The sequence below is a fragment of the Cyrtonyx montezumae genome, unplaced genomic scaffold (assembly GCF_038088225.1).
Source record: "Cyrtonyx montezumae isolate F1298 unplaced genomic scaffold, pur_monq_1.0 scaffold_11, whole genome shotgun sequence".
NCBI classification, from domain to species: domain Eukaryota; kingdom Metazoa; phylum Chordata; class Aves; order Galliformes; family Odontophoridae; genus Cyrtonyx; species Cyrtonyx montezumae.
Genome location: NW_027071837.1, coordinates 6,024,581 through 6,048,131, shown reverse-complemented (window position 1 = coordinate 6,048,131; position 23,551 = coordinate 6,024,581).

The window sequence follows — 23,551 nt, the reverse complement described above, 5'->3', positions numbered from 1 at the left end:
TCAAGACCTAGGTTAAAATCTCTATTTGAGCAATTCATTATTTCAGGCACACAGGTATTTCTATAGACATGAAACAAAAGAAGGGAACTTAATTTAAATACAAGTTTAAAAACTGTCATGAGGAACAAGGTCACCATCAATTCCCTCGATCCCTTATTGCTGTAAAGTGCAAACTGCTTTTACCTTTTAATAGTTGAACTGATTAATATTACTAACCTCCATGGGATGAAGAGGAAGACAGATATGGGAACGTGTTAAAAATTAAAGGGTGAAAAGACAATGAGAAATGAGCAGGCCATCTCCCCAAACTCTGCAAAACTTTGTTTTTAGGTGCCAGTTCTGAATCATGGCTCCCAGCCTTCTGTCAAAACTGCCAGTGGTGTGCCAGACACCACATCCTCATTTGCACTGCAGCAGAATGCCTCATTTTCCACAAACGTTTTGGTATGACAAAAGATAAAGTATGTTTGTTCTTTAGTCACAGCAACACCCCCCTAGAATATGCCTCAACATTTAGTTTTTTCTTTTTAATTTCACAGAATAACCAGCCCAAAATATCTTGTTGTCATCCTAGTCATTATAAAAAATACTGCTGAGAGCTCTGAACTTTTTATAAAATACATTTACCTCAAAACTAGGAGCTAATCCATTTAGATGAATAATGAAACTATGTCTTAGCATTCAGTGGCAGAAAATTGTAGTCACATGTTGAAATGAATTAACTTCACTAACTTAGATGTAATACCTCGTATCTTTAAATCTATAATTTCAACATTTCTTGAACTATTAAAAAAGAAAAAAACCCTAAAATGTTCTGAGAGTACAGGAAAAGACTGAAAGACGAACTGAGCTCCTCTTTCTGGTTTTGATTTCTTAGTGATCTTAGCAAATCACTAACTCATTCTTCACTTTCTGCCTCATAAAATTGAGAGAAACTTGATACATATCTGACACCTTTAATAGGAAAAGCACTTTAAAAAAGCCTTTTGACACTAGATGAAAGATTGTACTTTGCCGTACAGAAAAGCTGTATTACCTGATGCGCTCATTATACACTGTCAGAGAGCAACAACTTTCAACATATTTCCCTTTTATTATTCCTCACTCTTTGACTGTGTTCAGTAATTACAGACGGAATTTTGCAGATTGCTTTAGTGACTTAGGAAAGCAGTGCCCTCAGAAAACCATGCAAATCTGTTTCTGAATTGCTCAGGAATGTTTTGCATCTTGGAGGTGTTTGGGTAGGTATTTTTGTGTTGTGGTCACCTCAGACTACATAGTGGCAAAAATAGGAATAATTATTATTTAAAATCTTTGATGTTTCTCATTCTTACAAAGCAGCACTTGCTTCACAAGCACAATTATTTGTTATTTCTATGCTAATCTATGCTTTTGGGTCACCACTCAGAGCCAGTTCTGCTTCTTCTCCCTGTTTGTCTCTGTTGTACAGGCTGCACAAAGGCACAAAGATAAGATGACCACATTGTGAACGTTACATGATCATTTTTGCTGCACACATTAGGCCAGCTCCCCCGGCTGTGCTTACAGCTATTGGAATTTCTCTAGCGAATCAGAATGATTTTTGGCACACTTCAGACTCACTCTCCTTCAGCAGAAATTGGCCTGCCTATTTTAGAAACAATCAGAAAGCACCAACCACACATTTATTTGACTACCTGACCTGCCCTTCAAAACAGTCATTACCATGCAGAATAATGACATACTGAAAAGAGAAAAGTGCCGTTCTCGAAAGCAGTGAGTGCTTTTGGGAATCATTTCAGCATGCCAAACAATGCTGTTCAGCCAATGAACTGACATCACTCTAAAAATACTTCGTTGTATGTCACTGAAAATTCCGCCCAGACACACTAAACAAGGAGGCTGTATGTTACTTGTGGGTGGCAGCCAGCTGAGTGCTACCCCTCTACCCATCTGCCTCTTCCACACTGCCAAATCCTAGGACCTTTATTAAAAACAGGACTTGAATTATGCAGCTTGCCAGATCATGCCCCTTTCCTACTACTGACTTAAGCGTAGCGTCAAACTCATGTCTAGAGGAAGAGAGAAAATGCTTTTCTGCCATAGATTTTCAGAGGAAGTTCAGCCAAAATATACAAGTTGCTGTCAAAAATATAAAAAAAATCACTGTTCCTGGTATTTATATTTCCTCAGCTCCTCATGCCAGAAGATCTTCTGATTTTCCCCAAAATGGAAGTCATTATAGAGAATAACAGCCAAGTGCAAAAGATTCCAAAGGGACTTCTCCAAACGAACTGGCATTTCTTCGCATACACTACGCAAGGAAGCAGTGCAGGAAAACCCTGTACCAGAACACGACAACGCCGTTGGCTGGAGTCTGAGCTGCCTAAGGGCTCCAGATCTCCACCTGAGGCTACCTTGGACTTCTGAGCGTATCCAGAGTGTCACGTTGGTCACGTGCTGGGAGCATTGCCTGCCTATAACAAGATGTTCCAGACTGATTCAAGGAAGCAATCGTTTCCAAAGGCCTGCAGCAAAACAAAGACTTGGAAGGAATATGGAAACATTGCAGTCTGTCCTAAATCTACAGCTAACTCATTAACATAATAAATAAATAAATAAGAGAGAAAGAAAGAAAGAAAGAAAGAAAGAAAGAAAGAAAGAAAGAAAGAAAGAAAGAAAGAAAGAAAGAAAGAAAGAAAGAAAGAAAGAAAGAAAGAAAGAAAGAAAGAAAGAAAGAAAGAAAGAAAGAAAGAAGAGAAAGAAAGAAAGAAAGAAAGAAAGAAAGAAAGAAAGAAAGAAAGAAAGAAAGAAAGAAAGAAGAAAGAAAGAAAGAAGAAAGAAGAGAAAGAAAGAAAGAAGAAAGAAGGAAAGAAGGAAAGAAGGAAAGAAGGAAAGAAGGAAAGAAGGAAAGAAGGAAAGAAGGAAAGAAGGAAAGAAGGAAAGAAGAAGAAGAAAGAAAGAAAGAAAGAAAAGAGAAGAAGAAAGAAAGAAAGAAAGAAAGAAAGAAAGAAAGAAGAAAGAAAGAAAGAAAGAAGAAGAAAGAAAGAAAGAAAGAAAGAAAGAAAGAAAGAAAGAAAGAAGAGAAAGAAAGAAGAGAAAGAGAGAAAGAAAGAGAGAAAGAAGAGAGAAAGAAAGAAAGAAAGAAGAAAGAGAGAAAGAGAGAAAGAGAAGAGAGAAAGAGAGAAAGAGAGAAAGAGAGAAAGAGAGAAAGAAAGAGAAAGAGAGAAAGAAAGAGAGAAAGAGAAAGAGAGAAAGAAAGAGAGAAAGAAATAGCTGAAATCACCTATTCAACTCTGTGATTATGATATAAAGCATTTGTAGGTATTTACATGAGGTTTCCATATTATATTTCTTGGATCAATTAACATATTTTTAAAAAATAAAAAAATGGACAAGCTGGACAACACCAGGATAGATATAGTATATACACATTAAAGAAAAGTGCTACAAAGAAGTGTCATTCACTCTGTTGTGGTCACCCAAATTGGGCAACTTAAGATATTACTGTACTGCCTAATGACAAATACCCAGCAGACAGGACCAGGACAGCCTACAACAGCTACAACTGAGTAGTGATACTATTAAGTGTCTTAAAGCAGAACTGAATAAGAAAGATTAAACAAAAGCATAACATTCCCCCATTCCCACAGACTACATACACACACTTTCAGTTCTTTGGGACTACCGAACGCTTTTTGGTTGCTCATTGTCCTATTGGGAAAATATTATCACAGACAACAGATGAAACTATGTTCTCTTTCAGCTTAAATCTTTCTGGCACTTTCAGAATGAGTTAGCAAATACTCCGTGGGCCACAGCTGATGTTCATGCATTTTTCTGAAAATATTTATACTGAACTTCCTAACATTTTTACCTTATAATTTTACCTCTTAATCTTCTTTTAAATAAGTACCAAAGAGAGACTCCTTTACTTACTGTAAATAACTGCACTTCAGGCAGTAAGAAATGCATGTACACATGGCACAGGGATGTGTGCAGGATACTGCACTTCAAATGAAATATAACCAGAAGGTTAAAGCTTGTGACAAAGAAATGTCAAACTCAAGGGTGGCAGGACTGCCATGTTCTTAAATACATCACTATTGGCAAAGACCACAACAAACAGTACAGCCTTCATATTGGCATTATGTTGTACTTTTACATGTACTCATAATTTTGTCCTGATCATCAAAATATACCAGAACAGATGAAGATTTATGAGGACTGCAGAAGTGCGCAGTAAAATTTTAAATATATACTCAGCACAGATAAAGGTACACTTGAAACACTGACTTTTTAAATTATATTTAGCCATTCTGTAGAAGAGACAATAGTCAGTAAAAGCCAGTGTTACATTATGCCACATCATCTTGTCTCAAAACTGAACAGTTGAACAGTTTTGAACTTAAAGTTCAGAAGAAAAAAAACACGTTTTCTGCTCAATATAGATAGCGAGATTAACGTTTTTGAATAAACAACACACACAGTGGGGCCATGATAATTTTACTATGCACTTGTTATTTAAATGATTGCAGTGTCTCCATATGGCCATATGGATTGTAGTTATATCTTATATACTCAAGGGGCAATGAACAGTTTAAAGTACATATGTTAACAAATAGTGTTGAGTTGGTACTCGTCCTCACTACTGGATACAGCAATATATTCTAATTTTGCATTTTTTATTTTCCCTGAAAGTAATTTTTTAAGAGCTAGAAAGTGTTTAGGGATTTCAGAGAAAATGTACTTCATAATCAGGTTAATTCAAGTATTACACTACTGGAAGCACCTCATGGCTTGCAGTCAGTTCTAGTATGGTAAGTCATACTTTTATCTATCCTCTTCAAAGTAAAACCAAAGCAAAATTCCATATATATGACTATAAATATTAGTTAAATCTAGAGTACCCACACAAGCTTCTTAGTATTAACACTTCTCATTTATTATGATACTATGTTAATTCATGCCAGATGGAGACTACTCAAATGTTCATGACTTGTACTTGTCACTAACATATGTTCCTGGAATAATGGAGTGGTTTCTTAGCAAACAACATCTCACATTTAAAGACCAATGATGAGGCTCATAAAAGAAAAAAAAAAAGAAAGAAAAAAAGTCAACAACAATACGAACAGATAAGGCTACAGCTGGAAAAGGAAAAATTCAGGTTCTTCATTACCTTGAAGACCATGGAGGATAACAGATTCTCTGCTCACTTTTAGCTGTATGCTGGGCAGAGAGCATTAACATAGTTCAAGCAGTTGAAGAAGAACACTTTATACATTCTGACTGCCCATATCACAGCACTTCTTGTACATTCAAGAAAAATACTTCTAGCACATGGGCAAGAAAGCTGAAAAAAGACCAGCACAACACTAAGTCTTCAAAATCTCTACTTCATTTCAATACTTTATAGAAATACACAGAGTGAATATGCTAATGTTCAGGAAGTGTCAACTGCAGCACCTGAATATGGAGTTAGAATTTCGGTCCTCTTGTTAGAAACTCAAGATTAGGGATACTAAAGACATAATCTCACAGTGCTCTCATGATTTTTTTTGCCCTAAATTGAAAACTATCTCCAATTAAATTTGTAGTAGATGGTCTGGTTCCTGATTGTGAAAAGATCTGACTTGTTAAGTGCTCTTTTCTCCCTTTGAAATAGACAAAGCCTGAGTCAATATTGACAACATCATGAGACGGTTCAGAACACCTTCCTCACATTTTGCCAAGGAAAAATCCAAAAGCTAACTTCTGTCCTGTCAGGACTAGAACATGCAGAATTTACAAACTGTTTGTGCATATGTTGGAGTGTGAAGATTTGGGGAAAGAGAACTGTGAGTGGTGAATTAACTTTGAAAATAAAGCAGCAGAGCTGAAAAAGGAGCACGATGGACAGGGAGCTGGCTGAAGTGGGAAGATGGGGGAAAATCCATGCAAAAATGTGTCACGCTCTAAATGAAAGGAGTGGCATAACTGGTTAAAAAAATACATTCACAGGAATAAAAGGAAACTCAAAGAAATATAAACATTTTCTCCAAGACACAGAAGCCCGTAGGCAGGAAATAAATTGTCATAGGAGAAGAAAAAAAAAGACACTTTTGTGCCAAAACAAATAGATTATGTGAACAGTTCAGGTCACAGTGTCACACCAAAAGGTTTAAGGCTTAAATTTCAGGTTTGCAGAGATATCAGTAACAACAGAAGCAATTTTTCTTCTTACCATAACTTACTTCCACCATTTCTATTAAATGCTTTCAATAGAAGAAAAGATCTGTCTAAAATACATAAACATGTCTACCCCACAAACTTCCAAAGGCATAGTTGGAGGCAGATTTCATGAGGAGAAATTGCCCTTTTGGTAGGAAGTTCTGCCAAAGCACAACTCATTCCCAGGTGCCCCAGGCTGTGCAGAAGTAAGATGGGCGGCGTGCGCGCAGTCAGCTGTATTTAGGGTACCTGCAGTCATACTGACAACATTCTGCCAGCAAGACTTCATTATATTTTTTCCTGCTGAGGAAGGGGAGAAAACAGAGAAAAGCAAATGTGAAGAGAAAAAGATGTGAGCTGCCACTGCTGTGCTGCCATATAGCAGTGGATTGGGGTCATCCTGTGTCCACAGGAGAAGCACATACTTGCTCAAAGGCTGTCCTAGAGTCAGCCTCATGGGGATGCAGTTTCAATGATGAGCTAGCCTCATCTAACCTCTTGCTTTCTTCTTCACCAAACAGAATGGACTTCACAGTGACTTAAAATATAGAGCCATATCCTATGCAGTTTGTATATATGCAACAAATTTTAATTCATGACAAGTAGGCTATCAAATCATCTCACTAGTGTTTACAGGGTATTAGAAAAATAGTCTAACTAGGCTTTAATGGATATTCTCACTCATCTAGCCTGTCTCGTCTTACTAACTGACTGTCAGAGATAACAGTTTTTAGAAAAGGACATTGGCTGCAGCTTCGTTTACATCTCAGAGGCTCCACAAACTCATTTGACTAATCTAATCATTTCATAGTCTAGCAATATGAACCACCTTTTAGGCTGCTCAGGAGCAGGATACTGTCTATCTACTGAAGGGCAGATGAGAGAAAGAAAGAGACAGGAAATAAGGACTTTAAGAAATTTTTAGATTTTGAATTATCATGACGGAATGAGCTTCTGCAGCACTGAAAAGACCATTATAATATTTATCAAGTTCTGCCAGTAGTAATGGCAGCATGTTTCCCCCTCTATGCTGACTCAATGTGCATAGAAAATGAAAACGTGTTGGATGAGATAATGAAATGTGCATGTGTTCTGCCTGATAGCAGTAGCCCTGGTGATAATCCCATGAATTCCCAAAATATGTCCCAGCATGATTCAAAGAATAAGTATTACAGCCTGCATAGAAAAAGAAGAGGGAACAACGGGGCAATAGTAGGAATAACCAAAACCTCAAGCTCCCCTTAAAAGCAGACAAAAATTAAAAAAAGAAAAAAAGAAAAAAAGAAAAAAAAAAAGAAACCATAAAACAAAATAAAAGAAAAAAACATTTGTGCAACTTTTTATTTCAGAAAACATGCTAAAAGAACACCAAAGACACAAGTGGTCATTCTCCAGTCAAATACCATCTAAAAATGCCCACTGCTCAATAGAGCACGTCTTATATTACCTCTTTTGTATATGCTTTGTTTACAAGCACTGACAAATGATCTCCAAATCATGCACGTTTCCATGGCTGAAGCATTTCAGATGTACTCTGAAATGGAAACGATAGTATTATACAAACCCTAAACATATGGTTTCCCATATATGATAAAAGCTGCTGTACCGAAGAGAACTGAGAGATACAGAAATTTTTGTTCTAATGCATATTTATCCTATACTTCAAAAATTGTTTTCTGTTTTCAGTCTTCTGAAAGAGTGAGAAAAATTACTGAAGGAAATGTTGAAAATATTTTGCATGTTCTCTAGAACTGGTGAGCTAAGGTTACTTATGCCTACAATGCACGCCTGTTTGCACATAAGGCACACATATATACAGGCATAGATATATATAAACATAAATCTGCACAGCTTTTTAAATAGATTGTGTTATATTTTTTAAAATGTGATATGAATTTTTAAAGAATACCTAAAAGCTGCTGGTAGGAACCAAGCAGAAGAAGTAATACAATCTTGTTCATATTTTTCTTCTTTTATTTTCTTTTCTTTCCTTTTTTTTTTTTTTTTTTTTTTTTTTAATGATTTGTTCAATTGCTTTTTACTACAGACCATTTAACTTACTCTCTCCTTTGGTGACAGAAGACCAATCCTAAACTGACAGGTATTTTAAACTGTGATCTGCACTACACTTGAAGTTTGAACCTCAGTTCAAAATCATTGGATTTAGACCTACAATTGTTGCCCTTTCAAGATAGGTCAAAATTCAGCTCTGCTACAAGTACATGGATTCAGCTTAATTCAAAAATAAGACAAGAAAGTTCTTCAAGCCTAAGAAGTCCTATGAAGCCATAATGCACAGGAACAATTCAACAGAGATATTTCCTTATTTCTTCATCACACTAGCACAACTCAGCAGCTGTTCCAGTTCATCTACTGAGTTTCTCCCATGCAAATTCCTGTTTTACCTCTGCAGTTTTCAGTATTGTACCTTTGTGATGTGTCCCCTAACTTTTTTCTTCCTTCTTCCAGATCTATTCCCAGATCACTCCGAGGTTGTTTGCTACATTCCCAGACTCCCCTTTATCCAGAATGGATCTCTTTTATCTCCCCAGAAAATAGACCTTCCTTTTTTAGTTACCAGATGAAGCACTTTGTTAAAGTTGTCCAAGCCAGCAAACTGGGAGGAATGATCCCCCACCTCACTCGTTCACTTTCAACCACTTGTTGTGCATAGGTGAAGACTTTCCCCTGCTACATATTTGAATATATTTCCCAATCAACCAGTAGATATAGGCTGCAATATTGAGTCTCCTTAAGTAGTATATCAGAAAGATATTGGAATGTTTCACATATTTGAAGAAAAAGCTTGCAAACTAAAATGCTTTTTGAAAGGCTCTCTTCTGTAGACCTTCCAACAACATTCTTCACAACATTTTCTGTCATTGCTGAACACTGAAATTGCACCAACGAAAAACATTCCAAGGGAAAAAAACATCAGAAGTCAAAATTCTTTACAGGGTGCCATAAAACAGAAACAATACTCCAAGTCTAAAATGTATTTTTTCCATCTTCTGTTCAGTGAGTAAATCATAATAACAAAACGCAATGAAAAGGAGAAAAATGATACACTGCACTCTATTTGAAATATACTTCCTCTACTCAATTTTGTATTCCTTTTGTTATTTAATGAGTAATGTTTCACTGCACCACTTGCCCAGATTAAGAATATCTCAAGATACATATCATTTAGAACCACAATTCCCCTAGGAATGCACAGAAGGAGTACATAATGCTAATTAGCTGTATGGTGTTATATCCCAATCCAGTGTTTGGTACACCACTGTTGCTGCATTACCAGTGCCTAGTCCTTCAACCTCTTATGAAAAGGATCTGCAGCTGGTCAACCCTGAGCATATTACTTTCCCATGAGGGAAAAAGACTCCTGTAAAATGTGCCAATTTGAAGAGAATGCCACTAAAATGTTCACGCACAGTTCTTTAAATAGGCATTCCTTGTCTGTTCATTTTATCCTAGTGTCAGGTGAAACCAGCAAGACATGTTTTGTTTGGTTAGTTTTTCAAAGAGTGCAAATTTTACTTTCTGTCCAGCTTTCAGGGCCCTGCAGCCCATTCATCCAATTAAAGAACTGCAGAATGAAAACTGAAATAGCATTTCAGAAATGTTGTCTCTCAGGAAAGCTGACTAGAAAAAACTGAACAAATCCATTGTGCAAACTGGTGCATTCCAATAGAATAAAATTGCTCCTCAAAGTCTCTTTATCCAACATGGATTACTGACTCCAGATAGCTGTAGGTTAGCCAGAGGTAGAGTCTATTGGAGGAAGGAAAGCTCTTATTACCTTTTATTATAACACAGTCTCGTCCTATAATCTATAAAAAAGCCTCTAGGAGCCCATTCATTTATACAGCTCTTCTCTGCCTTTCAGTTACAAGAATACTGAGTACAATTCAGCACTCCTTTCAGCCCACCATAGTTTTCACATGTGTTCACATGCTAAATATTCCTAGAATGCCCTTGGGAAAGACAGAGTGCCATTTATTATTTCAGATGCTTGGGAGCTGCAGCTCTTGCACTTACCTGGGAATATTGTTTCAGACAGTTCTGCTAAAACCCACAACCTTACCACCCTATCACACAAAGTGAAATTTATCTTCATGGAAAGTGCCATGTGATACCCATTTATTTATACATTAGTGATAAAAATAAATAGAGAAGATGCTGTTAAAACTAGGCTGGCAAGCAAATACTCAACATTCAGATTTTATGATTACTGATCTAAGACTTGAGGAAGGTCACAGCAATAACTGTAGAAGACTAATTATGTGCTAATTTCTACTGATTGAAAACTTAGGAGCTGTACTGATTTTTCAAATTTCAGACACTCAGTCTTTCTATTCAAAGAAATGATCGAGCTGCACAAACTCTCTTTATGCTTCTTCATAAGAAGGAATAGAAAGCCAAATAAATTCAACAACATTTTACATATCCCACTCTCCAATACATTCACCCCATTTTGATAATCCTAAAATTCATTTTGTTTGCTTCTCTAGAACCAAAGAGTATTCTCAAATTAAAATGGTTTCACATTCAGACTTGCTTGAATGAACCCTGCTTTACATTGGATGTAACATAGAGCATTCTGCAGATGAATGAGCTGTAAAAGTTGGTTGCTATGTGCAGTTTATATCTCTTGGTTAACACTTGGGCAACTAGTTCAGATGTTACTTATCCGCTGTGGTTAGAAAGTGTTTCTAAGCAATATGTTCACACTACATTTTGCTATTTAGAAAATAAATTCTTGCTTACTCTCAAATGGGATGTATGCATCACCATATTCCAGTGATGTTACTTGAGATGAAGGATACCAAGAGATTTGCCAAACCCAATCATATACTGATGAGAAAAAGATTTGCTTCCTGCAGGCTTTAAATTTGCTAATTATCAACAAAAATGTTGATCAGAAGCCTGGAGTCCTAATTCATATTTAACAAACAAGATTCTTGGCAGAGCTTATTGCAAAACTAAGAGAAAGGAAACCCCAGTGGTCCTATCTGTATTCTTCACAAATTTGTTCACAGAGCTGTCACATACTGGCAAGGAATCCCTCTTTTTTATGTTCTAATATATTAGTACAAGTTTTAACCTTGTCTTCCTGAGCCTTTCTGAGCTTTTTGTAGCCTCTTAGAGACCAATTTTATTTTTAATACATAAAAGTGAAATGGAGCATTGAGAATATATTTTCTCATGCTTTTTTTTTTTCTTTTTCTTTTTTTGGATGCAGTTTATCATGATTATTTCAGTATCAGACAATGCGTTTAATTAATTTCCTAATTGGCAATTACACAACCAAAAGTATTTATTATGGGGAAGATTAAGTTAAGAACTAATTTAATTGGTTTATTATTATTACAGATTTGTTTCCCATTGAAATTTGTCGTTATTTTCTATTAACAGTAAGAACACAGCTTTACTACCAGCATATCATAATTACTGATTTTATACACATGCCTAGGTTAATATATTTCACAATTTAATCTAAATATACGCTAAAATATTTTGATGCTTTCCCTGAAATCTGATGTGACAGAATATTATGAAAAAGTTATGAAGTGAATCTTATATTCTTATTTTCTGCATGCCAGTACAAGATGAATAATTAATCCTTCAAAATTATTTGTTAATTTCTGAATTTAAATGCTTTTATAATACATAAGGAGGAATACATATACATACATATAAACACTTGATTTAGAAAAGTTTCCTTCTTTGCTTATTTGATTAAGTCTCTGTTTGTCCATGCATCACTAACTGCTACTATGAACTCTGAATATCAGTATCTAATAAGAAGAACTTTGAATAATCATAACTTTCAGTTGTCATAAATGAATATCAACTGTTCGGATTTATACTTTAAATAACTTTGAACACGTCCAAGAGAGAACACATTTTTCTCACCAGTGACTACTATTAAATATATCAATAATTATCAGCTTGTTTACTTTTCAACTGTATGACAAGATAAAAAAAGGATTCTTCATTATATGACGCATTTTAAAGTTAAATTAACTCCATTAATTTTTTTTTTACATGAAGACAGATTAAAAAAAAAAACAAAACAGAAAATTATGAAAATAACTAAAAACTGAAGCAAAAGATTCACAAAGATAGTATCCGGTGTCAAAGGATTTGGACTGTCAAATCAAACACTTGCCCAAGCTCATAGTGGTTAAAGAACATTCTACATCATACATCAATTTCTGTGCACAGATACTTCTTTCTTTCAAAGTTATCTGCAAAGTGAACTTGAAAGCAAACAAAGTAATTATGCAGCCCTTAAACTGCAAGCCTAAGACTGTAATATTCTCAAAAGTTCATTAAGAGATGAAGATTCATAATTGCAATCCTATTTGTATAGGAATTCCTGGTATTCAATTTTCTTAAAATATATTCAGGAATACTTATTTTGAAATTAACATTCTTTCTACGTTTAGAAAGATATCAACATCCTTTTCTTGGGGAAAAGATGAAAAATATTCTCCAGAACCAATTATTAAGTTTTTACGTAAATTTTCCTCTGAACACCTGGAATACAGATTTGATTGCCTTACTGTAAAATTAATCACCTGCACAATTTAATTTATTAATGTATGGAAGCATCTGAGGCATAGTTTTTATTGTCTTCCACTATACCTGTATGAGAAGAACACTTCATAAGAAAGGATGGCTATAAATATAACATTTGGATGTCAGCTACTAATTGGCATTATAAAACAATGACCCTTTTTGAGCCAGGAAGACCTTATAACCTCTTACACTTCAGGGCTGGGTACTCAGTGGATAGGGTCTTCAGAGGTGACAGCAAAGCAGAAACAAGATGATATATTTAATCATATTCAAAAAAGTGTGATCACCTCCAGCACCTCACAGCAAGCATCGTTACAGTATAAACTCCACCAAGACTAAAAGGGTTATCTATATTGTTGCTTTGGCTCACAGTTTGAGTTCACCATGGAAATCAAAAATTTTGACAGCACTCTTGGTCAAATTTAGCGCAAAGGTGAGACAACAGGACTGCCAGCTTCTACACACTAAGTAGTAGAAACTAGCATGAAACTACTGCTGCCCCAGAAGCTGTACAGGAGCAATCACTATCCTTGTTTGATTTCCAAACAATGTCAGTGAATTTGACAATCTTGCCCGTGCTCTCAGATCGCATCTCTACCTATCCTAGCCTTAGTGCGGCACCATAAGAGGCATTCACACTACACACAAACATATATTCAACTTTAGTAATTAAGGGAGAATATACACATCCAAATAAATCTGTTATCCATATCATCAGTTACTTGTTTACTCTTACATACTTTCAATCATCCCACTCAGCTAAAAGCAGTATTTTCCAAAGGGGATTTGCACATCATTATTCTCTCTGTATACTCTCTCTCCCATAAATACTACACCTAGCTAATGGGCGTGGCAACATCCCAGTTCCCCATCAGTCTGGGACATTTATCATAAGAGAAAATTTCTTTTGGACTATTTAAATACGTTCTTAGCAAGTAGCTGGATTGCTTTGGGTACTGGCTTTTATGCATTATTTTAAAATCAGTGTAGCTAAATTCAATTAGTTCAGGAATAGAAGAGAAAACGAATGTCATACATGTGTAGACTTCTAAATTACTACATGAATTATAGTTTATCCACAGTAATTTCTCAGTCTCATATTGTGAGAAGCATGTGGGACATGCGCTTAATCCCCAGATTTGATATTATTTCTATCCTCAACTGTTGCTTGCAGTCCCATAATGGAGCTCTCTTAAAAAACAGTTGAACTAGGAATGTATGATAGGCATAGGATCAAGTACAGAAAGTGCTAAAGTGTAGATGGAAAAATAAAATGTAAAATTGATTATAAATTTGATGCATAGAAACATGAAGATTAAAGATAAAAAGACAGAGGTGATTGAAATACTGCCCCTTCCAAATATACTGATTTTCTGATAGGAAAAGAGAAAAAAGTAGCTTCTCTCATAGCTTCTCTTATTTTTTCAGATGTGGGAGAACTTTTCATTAAACATGGATTTTTTTTTCTTTTGGTGTTGTATGTTGGGCCTCTAATATTGATGGGGGTTAAGTGATGGTGAGGAAAAAAGCACTGTATGTACGTTCTTCTTGCACATGACCTTTCTCTGTTTCAGCTTAGTCTTGACTAGGGCTTTCTTTAGCACTCTAGGGCTCAGTACAGCTGATTATTATTTCTCAGTCTGCTGAAAAGGGAACTCTTCTGCTATCCATAAGCCCTGTGTTGTTGTTTTTTTTCTATCAGAACGTACAACAAGTCCTCTCCTGGCATCTTACACTCTCTTCCTATTCTGAAAGAGCTTGTCAGGCTACAAGATGACATGCACCAAGTCATTACCTTTCTTTTTCTGCGCCTCCAGCTTGTAAGAAAGTTTATACAGCAATAACACTCTGTTTTTCTTTGCATTGTTTTTCCTATTTATTTGAGTTGTGTTTCTGCCACAGTGACTTAATTTGTGCATCTGATGGTACTGTCTCACCCACCTTCCTGCTGCCAGCAGGAAAAGAATTAATGCTTGGTGCTGATAGTTGTTGGTGTGTTTGTAAGACTAAACACTGGTTTTATTTAACTCAATTTTATTCTTTCTGTTTTCTCCTCTAGGATTGGCATTAATGCCCCACAGGCGAATGAAATGCAGTGTTCCAAAACTTATTTGCTATGTGATTTATTTGCTACATAAATGTTTTTCATTCTTCTCTACCTCACAGCAAGCTATTTGTGGATTTTTTGAAACGAAAAGAAAGAAGGAAGAAGTTATATACTACATAGTAATTTTTTTTTTTTTTTAAACTGAAGAGGAAAAGGCATGTGGAGAGAAGGCAAAAGGAAGATTTCAGCACTGCAAATTTCTTGGACTGCTCTGAGTTCACCTGGAAAACAAGGAGACTGAATTCTTCCTCTCAGTAGGCAACTTATTTATACTGCCCATTGTCATTTTCTAGGTAATTACTTTCATCAAAAATTCCTTAATTATGTTTCTTGCTTTCTAACCACTGCTTTTTGTATAAATAATTACAAATTCATGGAGACACGGAGAGAAAATATGCTATCTTGCTGGTAAAGATTCTCAAGATGGGCTTTGGGATTTCAACATCAACAAGTATTTAATTAATTATAAAATGAAATAATTAACAATGATTGCAAAAAAATTTGAAAATTACTAACTGCAGGGTGACAATACAGCATGGTGCCAGCCACTGGACTGTGAGAGATTAGAAATCTATTTCATATTAGAGTCTATGAGTTTGAAATAACCAAAATTGTGAAAAAGTACAATATAATCCAGTTTGCTCCTTTTCCATTTAGTGTAGTGAGGTAAGATGCTTGCTTGTAGTAGGTACACATGAAGTGAGCTAATAATGCATCTCCTTCTTTCTTTCTCTGCTTAATCTCTTTACTTATTCCCTCTCCCACTGACTGGAATACAACTTTAACTCAAATGTATTATAAAAGCCATTCTCACCCATTGTGTCTCCATCATACTGCTTCTGTTCTGTCCACAAAGCTTTTGCTGAATGTGCCAACACGCTGTGCAAGGTCCACAGAAACAAGGGCACTTCCCAATGCCACAGGTGGCACTGAATTGTAGAAGAGTAAATGCTGGTGACATTTTTAGCCAAATGAATGAAGGGAAGAGAAGACCATCTGCAGTATTTCTTCAGTTCTCTCAGCCAAGGGACTTTGTCCTAGCAAGGGCACTGATATAACTGTCCCAAAGTCAGTTTGACAGCAGAAGAGGACAGGAATGCAGGACTTGTTTCAAGTCTAAGGTCTTCTGCTTTTGCAGCTGACAGGCTGAAGAGAACAGCACCACAGGCAGCAGAAATGGGTCAAGCACTGGTGATGGGACATCACACTGTGAAGAAAAGCACTCAAGGGGGAGAATCTTTAATATCACCTTAAAACAAGCTTTTTTTTTTTTTTAATTCAGAAGTGCAATTAGACTTTGAGCTTAGGGGTGACATAGAGAAAAAGTTTATTAAAGACTAGGCAAGAGATTCAACAACATGGGAGAAAGGTTAAAAAAGAAACATTTCTCCATAATATCTAGGTAATATTGCACAAACATATTAAAGATAAATAATGATATTTTGTAACATACAACAATGAAATAAGACGAGGCAATTCTTCTGAAGACGTTTGATGATATACAACTCTGAAAACATGTAGAAAACAAAGTAAAATGAAAAAAAAAGTGCATTTAGCTTGTATTAAGAATTAAATATTCTGTGCAAACCATACATGCACACAAAATATCGTTTTGTTTGATGAATAGATAGGTTCTGATCTAATACAAAGAGCTGCTTTTATTAACAGAGAGAGGAAACCTTTGGAATACTTTCAAGAACTCAGAGTATCTAATTATTATATTTTTAAGCTACAAATCCTGGCAGTCCAGCAGAGGGTAACCAAAGATTCAAAGCTTTTAATTATTCAAAAAATGTAAAGACACTAAACCTGTCATCTTTAAGAAAGGGAAGCAGGAGGGAGATCAGCAAGGCAAACTGTTCCAAAGGCAATAAAAATCCAAGTCATTAAAACCACGCTGCAGGTAGAATTAATAATAATAGTAATAATAAAAAGCAACTAAAGAAAACACTAAAAAAAATGAGACAGGAAACTATAGAAATATACAAGATGGCATGGTGCTAGAAACAGAACACTATTTGTACAGCTAACATGGTGCCAATGAATAGAGATAGTGCATTAAGTCTCGTCATCCCCTTGGTGATGGCCTTGATCTCTGCTGCTGTGCCCTAGTGGACACACTACTGCACTGTCTTTCACTCTGTCAAAAGTTTTTTTGCCATTGCAGTGGTAGTCATCCCTATTCCTCAACAATAGTCACAACACTATCACCAGTTACTGTTATGTCATCACTAGTCAAACTGCTATTTTATTAGAACGTTTTCACTTAGGATATTAACAATTCTCTTCTTCAACCTGATAAATGTTTATGCAGGGAAGAAAATCTGACCAAGACTCTCACAAAGACAGAAAGACTGGAAAAAACAGCTTTAGGATCAAATCCAAAGAAAGGACTTCCATCCTTTTGCTTTCTTAAGATTGTATAAAAATAACTCCTTGCCAAGAAAGTAATAAAGCTAACAGAATAATAAAGGAAGTTTTGTATGGTGAAAGCCTAGAATCAACTAAAACTGAGCCCCCCGACCTTTGAATGCCATTGCCACAATATGATGACAGATGATTCAGGACAAATATAATTTTTAAATGAGTTCTCTCTGTAAGAAGGCTTTTCAAATTTGAATCATATTGAAGTAACTTTTGAATTGCAAATACTTATGATTTCAGTTATTGAGGTTTTAACTAATCATATGTTTTTCACTCTGCTTCTAAACTACGGATTATCTGATTCAAACCGACTGTACTGTTTATGACCAGTGATAACTGGACCAGTTCTCCAAATTTGCTTAGGCACTTCAGAATAGACTTGCCTCTGGTGTGTCTGTATCCCTGCAATGGATATTCCTCCCTATTTCAGTTAAAAAAAAAAAAAAAGTTTTATTTTCTGAAATGTTTATTATAAAACTCATAAAAAGCATTACCAGAGAACAAGAGGAAAATAAAAGCTGAAAAAAACTGTATTTGAAACCAATGAACTCATTTGCAAATGGCATCTATACTCACTGGGTTTTTATTGAGTATGCTGATTTCTTGAGGTGGAAATAAACAGCCCAGCCTTCAATCTCTATTTCAAAGGTCAGCACAGAACGCATGAGGAAGTCAAGTTATTAAATAGACCCTTCTACCCCTTTTTCACTACTCATGCATATCCTCCTAAATGAAGAGGTGACTGATGGATCATTTTCCAGAATAATGTTTCTTCCCAGTTACCAGAAGGTACACAGAACATCTTGGATTGTAATTTTTCCCTTTCAGGTGCAACCCAACTTTCCACTACTTGTGGCACCGAGAAGGTTACGAAAGAGAATCTGGCTTTTAATCGTTTTTAAAAATTTGCTGAGCAATTAATGTTCTTTTACAAGCCTATAACATAAGTAAAAACATTTTCCCAATAATTATTTAAAAATAATAATTTCTTAGGGCTTGGTTTCTAATCCTGTCCAACAATAAATCTAGTTAAGTATTTATATGACTTAATTTAAAGTATTTAATTGAATGATTTAGTTTTGTGTAAATGTAATGAGCCATTTCATAAAATCAATATCATTGTAAAGTATAAACTAAATTATTATAAACGAAGGCAATAAAGATGGAACTCCTCTGTATTAGAGGGGTGACACTTGATTAATGGGCTATTATTACAGGTGGCAGTGGAGCAGGCAGAAAATACCGGGATGAAATTCTCAAAGGTACAAAAGTTTGCTGACCAGCAAGCACTGAGCCTGTATGCTATGAGTGTAGATTTCATAAACATAGTGGACATATTCTAAAACATAAGCTGTTCAGGTTAACTCTAAGTTTTCATACATGTCAGTCCATGTAAGGCAGAGAACTCACCACTCATCCTGCTCTTGAAAATGCCTTCCCTCCCATTCCTGGGCCCAATGACTGACTTCACTGAAAACACAATTGCTAAGAAACATTGTCAGAAACATATGGACAGGGCAGAATAGAGGCAGATGTGAGCTCATTCTGCTTATGCTTCATAATGATGTCAGTTAAGGCATCCCTTGTGCAGTGTACAGCACTCAAGGGAGCACCATGATCCTTGTTACAGGCTTAAGCATGTTGCTGAGCACAGGTGTCTTCAGCCAGGATTTCTTCAGATGCCAGCAGCTCAATGCATAGGCAGAAAGCATCTCTGGCTACACACACCTGTGTCATTAGGGCATTAGTGTTTGCTGTCTTCAAAGCCAACAACAGAAAACAATCAATCAACCAAAAGAAACCCAGGTCTCCAGTCTGTGAGTTTGACTGGTACGAGGTGTTCACATGAAAATTCTAAAAACTTGCAGGTCTGTATTTTCTATGAATAAAAACTTAAAAGATTCTGACTACTTCTAACCAAATACATAATTCTCTTTTGTGAATGAGTAACGCTTTCTGAATGCTGCTACTTGGGCAAATGAGTGCTCTAAAAATTATCTGTTAACCAACAAAATGAAGGGCTTAACAGTTACAGATTGAACACTGAAATGCGACAAATATGGTATACACACAATATATTCTATGTATCTGTCTTCATAGCACATATTCACAAACTTTAAACGCTACTTATAAATACTATTTAATAGAGATCTAAGCTGTAGGCCAGATAGTTCAAAATTTACAAGTGTTACATCTGCATTTTTTCTTTCCCTGCTATTGTACAATATACTCAGGACTTTTCAGAAAAGTTTAGTGGTTAATTACATGCTTGAAAGTAGTATAGTAGTCCAATGTACTTAACTGATGGATCACTGCACGCATTTATACATAACAATACATAGTACATTGGCATATACGTGTATTGAGGTCAATAAGATGTTAAGAAATTATATTGGCACAGATCTAGTGCCTAGCAAAGATCTAATATAAACACAGGCAGCCACACTGTATACCAGCTATACTGAAAAACATGGAGTGGTTTATCTATTTCTTAATATTGGTGTTTTAAATGCTACACTAGAGACATATGTTCTTACACATCTTTGCTTTGTAACACCTTCAGAATTTGAAAAGTGTGATGTTAATTACATTAAATATTTCAAAATGTTTTTTAGAAGGCAAGACCTTTGATATTTTTAAAATGCTATTTCTAGCATTTTATGTATAACACCAAACCTTACCAGTGTATTCAGTTTTCCTGGTCTTTGAAAAATCACTGTCTTTTAATAGAAATTAACAATTTTCCTTGGTCAACCCCTGAATGTCCTTTAAAAAAAATCCTTTTTTCTTCAACAAAATTTTTATCCTGAGCGCTCTTATTTTTGGATTAGAGGACTATCTAAATACTTTATTAATTACAAGTGTTCATTATCTGTCTCAGCTAGAATAGCTAGAGGTATTTTGGCTTTTGAGTTAACAGCTTAGAGAAAGACACAAGAGGAACCACATATAATTTAGCACATAAAAGAATGAAACAGGAGCCTTTCCTTTGGTTTCTGTATGTTCGTTCCACACTAGAGTAATCTGAGGACATCCTGAAGAAAGAAAATATAACAAGAAATGCAAGTAGAAGAATAATAATAAGAGAGATATAATAATTAAAATAATAAATAAGAAACAACAACACAAAAGATTGATTTCCGTTGCACAGAAAAACAAATTCCAGACCCTGCCTTCTCTCAAAAGCAGGCTTTGGTTATTCCACTTGACCTCACTGAAAGCAGCAGCAGTTTTGGACTCGTAGGACATACATTTGCTTATTTGAAAGGAACAAGTCTCCAGAACTGAACATGAAAAATTCAGAGCTTACACCAAAGATTTTGGTTCTTGTTTCAGGACAGTATTCATGACTCAAATCAAGATCACAAATTTAAAACAATTACATAAGGTGAAAAACAGCTATGATTGAGAGAAAAGAAGAATGCCAAAGGCAGAAAGTGTCTCAATCTACAATCCTACTTAGAAAGCAGGGAACACGAAAAGCAAAAACATAGGTCAGCCTCAGGCCAGAACAGATTAATAGAGGGAAACAATCAATGATCTGAGAAAACTATGTGCAAAACCAAGCCACACGCTCACTGAGTTGCAGATTTATAGGCAAATACAGATCTAAAATTTTCCTCTAAAATAGACAAATGATGGAGGTCAAGAAGTCTTTTCCAAAGGCAAAAGCTGCTCACCTGCTGCTATTTCTTAATAACGGAGGAAAGAGAGACATCTAGCTGCTAAAATGAAATTAGCAGGATACACTAAGTGGCAGAGTTATTCGGCAAGACCCTAATGGCTCCTTAAGCCACATCAGTGAGACAGTTTGTCCGTACTGTGAAGTGGGCAGGCACAAAGCCATCTGCTGTGACTTATGCAACAGGGCTTCCTTTAAAGGCAATGGATTTACTCTGGGGAAGTGGAACAAAGTTAAAGGATTGCTTGTTTCTGAACTGGAGCAGCATGGCTTTCAGTCAAAAATCTGAAGAAAGATTGTCTTTATTCGCAAGAATGAGGATAATGAGAAGTCTAGCTAGAGAATATTATTTATATAATTTTAAAATATTATTTATATTGCAAAGAATTGGAGAGTTCTGTGGAAAGAGATAAGAAAAACATGGTCAACAAAGCACCTGAACACCAACTAGCATGGGGCAGTTTTACTCAGTGTGGGATGCTGAGGTTAGGCAGTGAACAATAGTGAACAATTAACCAGATCCCTGACAATAAAACTAAATATTTAAAGCAGTTGGAAATACGTTCCAATGGTATTTTCTTCTGAGCTGAAGGCTTCCCATTTTTGTGTAAAGTAGTATTTCTTTGTGTCACCACCAAGGTGTTCAAAGGTTACATTCTCACTTGGGTCTCTCTCAACAAATACAGTATCAAAGTACTGAAGGAAAAGTAGGTAGGGCATCTTTACTGATATCCAGCCGAGTACGCACAGAGGGATGGTGAAGATTACTTTCAATTATGCAAAAATACCTGTACTTTAATACCTGTGAAGTTAAATGAGCTCAGAAAATATGGTTATAGTATTTTACTATTCAGATACTTTTACAAATTTAGTATACTATTGACTAATGCTATGGTTTAAGCAATCTGATTGCCACCCACGTGTCCACTGATAAGGTCTGCATTGGTATCTTAGTTAAGGATGCTTCCAATGCGTATATGGTCTTTGGAGATCTTCCGAATAAATGTTCCAGATTTGAATGCTAGGATTCAAATCAACAGTATACTGCTTCATAAAGTTAGCATTTTCCAAATAAATAAATATGCATAAAGTATAGATTATCTCTTACATATTTAAAGGACAGAATAGATCAGTTAATGAACTATTACACACAAGCATTGAGCAATTTAGTAGATTAGCTTTTCTCTAAAGCTGAAATGATGCTTTTTTGTTGTTTACTTTAAAATCAACGGATGAAAACAGAAAAAAATTGCCCTAATCACACTTATTTCACAGTTTCATATGCAACTGATGTCCACATAGAACTTCAGCTTATTACTAACTAATCAATATGCAGGCAGTTATAGAACTTGTAAAGATTATCTTAAATTTTCACATATGGAGAGATGTTACCAGCTGAACATTGTGTACAAGCGACACTCACTTTGGATTAAATTGGATAATTCATAAATTGTATTGTCTCTTTTGCCACATATGCAACACTGGCACAGCCAACAAATTCCACCTAAAGAGACAAGTTATCTTGCGCTGTTCAATCTTTTCCCCTCAATATCTACTTATCTAATGACATGCCTATCAGTGAAACTAGTTGGCTCAATGAGACCTCTTTAGCACTGAATCTGTGATGTGCCAGCCAAAACTGCTTCAAAAACCCCCAAAAGTGCCATCACTATTATCCATTGCTAGCAGTACCAAATGCCATGAGTGTTAATTCAGTAACCAGCGCAAGAAAATTGATCTTCTTCACAAACAACTCACAGAAAGCGTCACATGGATATATTGTGGAAAAATCCCAGCTCACGTATAATTGGGAATAAGTGTTCTCTAATCAACAATATTTATAAAGCTTTTCAGGTTTGATTAAACAATGGAAATTTAGGTCAGCTATTCAGCAAGAAAGATCCTAAATCAGATTGTGAAGATTTAAAGATTATATATTTTTTTTAAATAAAAACTATCCTTTTGCAGTTCCAAAACTCAAGTTCCAAATTACTTTTTACAGATAGGAAGCTCAGTCTGAGGTAAAGAAATCAGCTTTAGTTAGGTATCTCACAGATTTATAATTCCACCCACCTGTTCTACAAACTGCTGGAAATAGGGAGATGTTTGTGACCTTTTCCAAAGCTTAGAATGCCTGCTGTTTACAATTTCTCTATTCAATAATGACTGGAAAGGATATTCCACCTGATGTCTATTGGTGCAAACATTTAAAATGTAGCCTTAACTCACATCCCTTTTTCATCAGCTATTATCCCTTAGGAGATATAAGTACTTAAGTCTTGCTTAACCTGTTGACATTTTCAACATTTTGCATTTTTAGGGCACACTGTGATAGATAAATACACCTGTGACTTAAACCAATGACTAAGACCTCGTTTTTCTCAAGTTTGGACCACTTGTTAAACGTTTATAAGGGGTTATAACAGTTTGGCTACCTCTAATGTTCAGGTAGAATGTGATGAAAGCGTTAAGGATCAAAACTTCAGATATCATCTGCTTATCTCTCAGTCTGAAAAGTAGGAAGAGAATGAGAGTGTGCACCCAAGTATACAGGAAGAGAT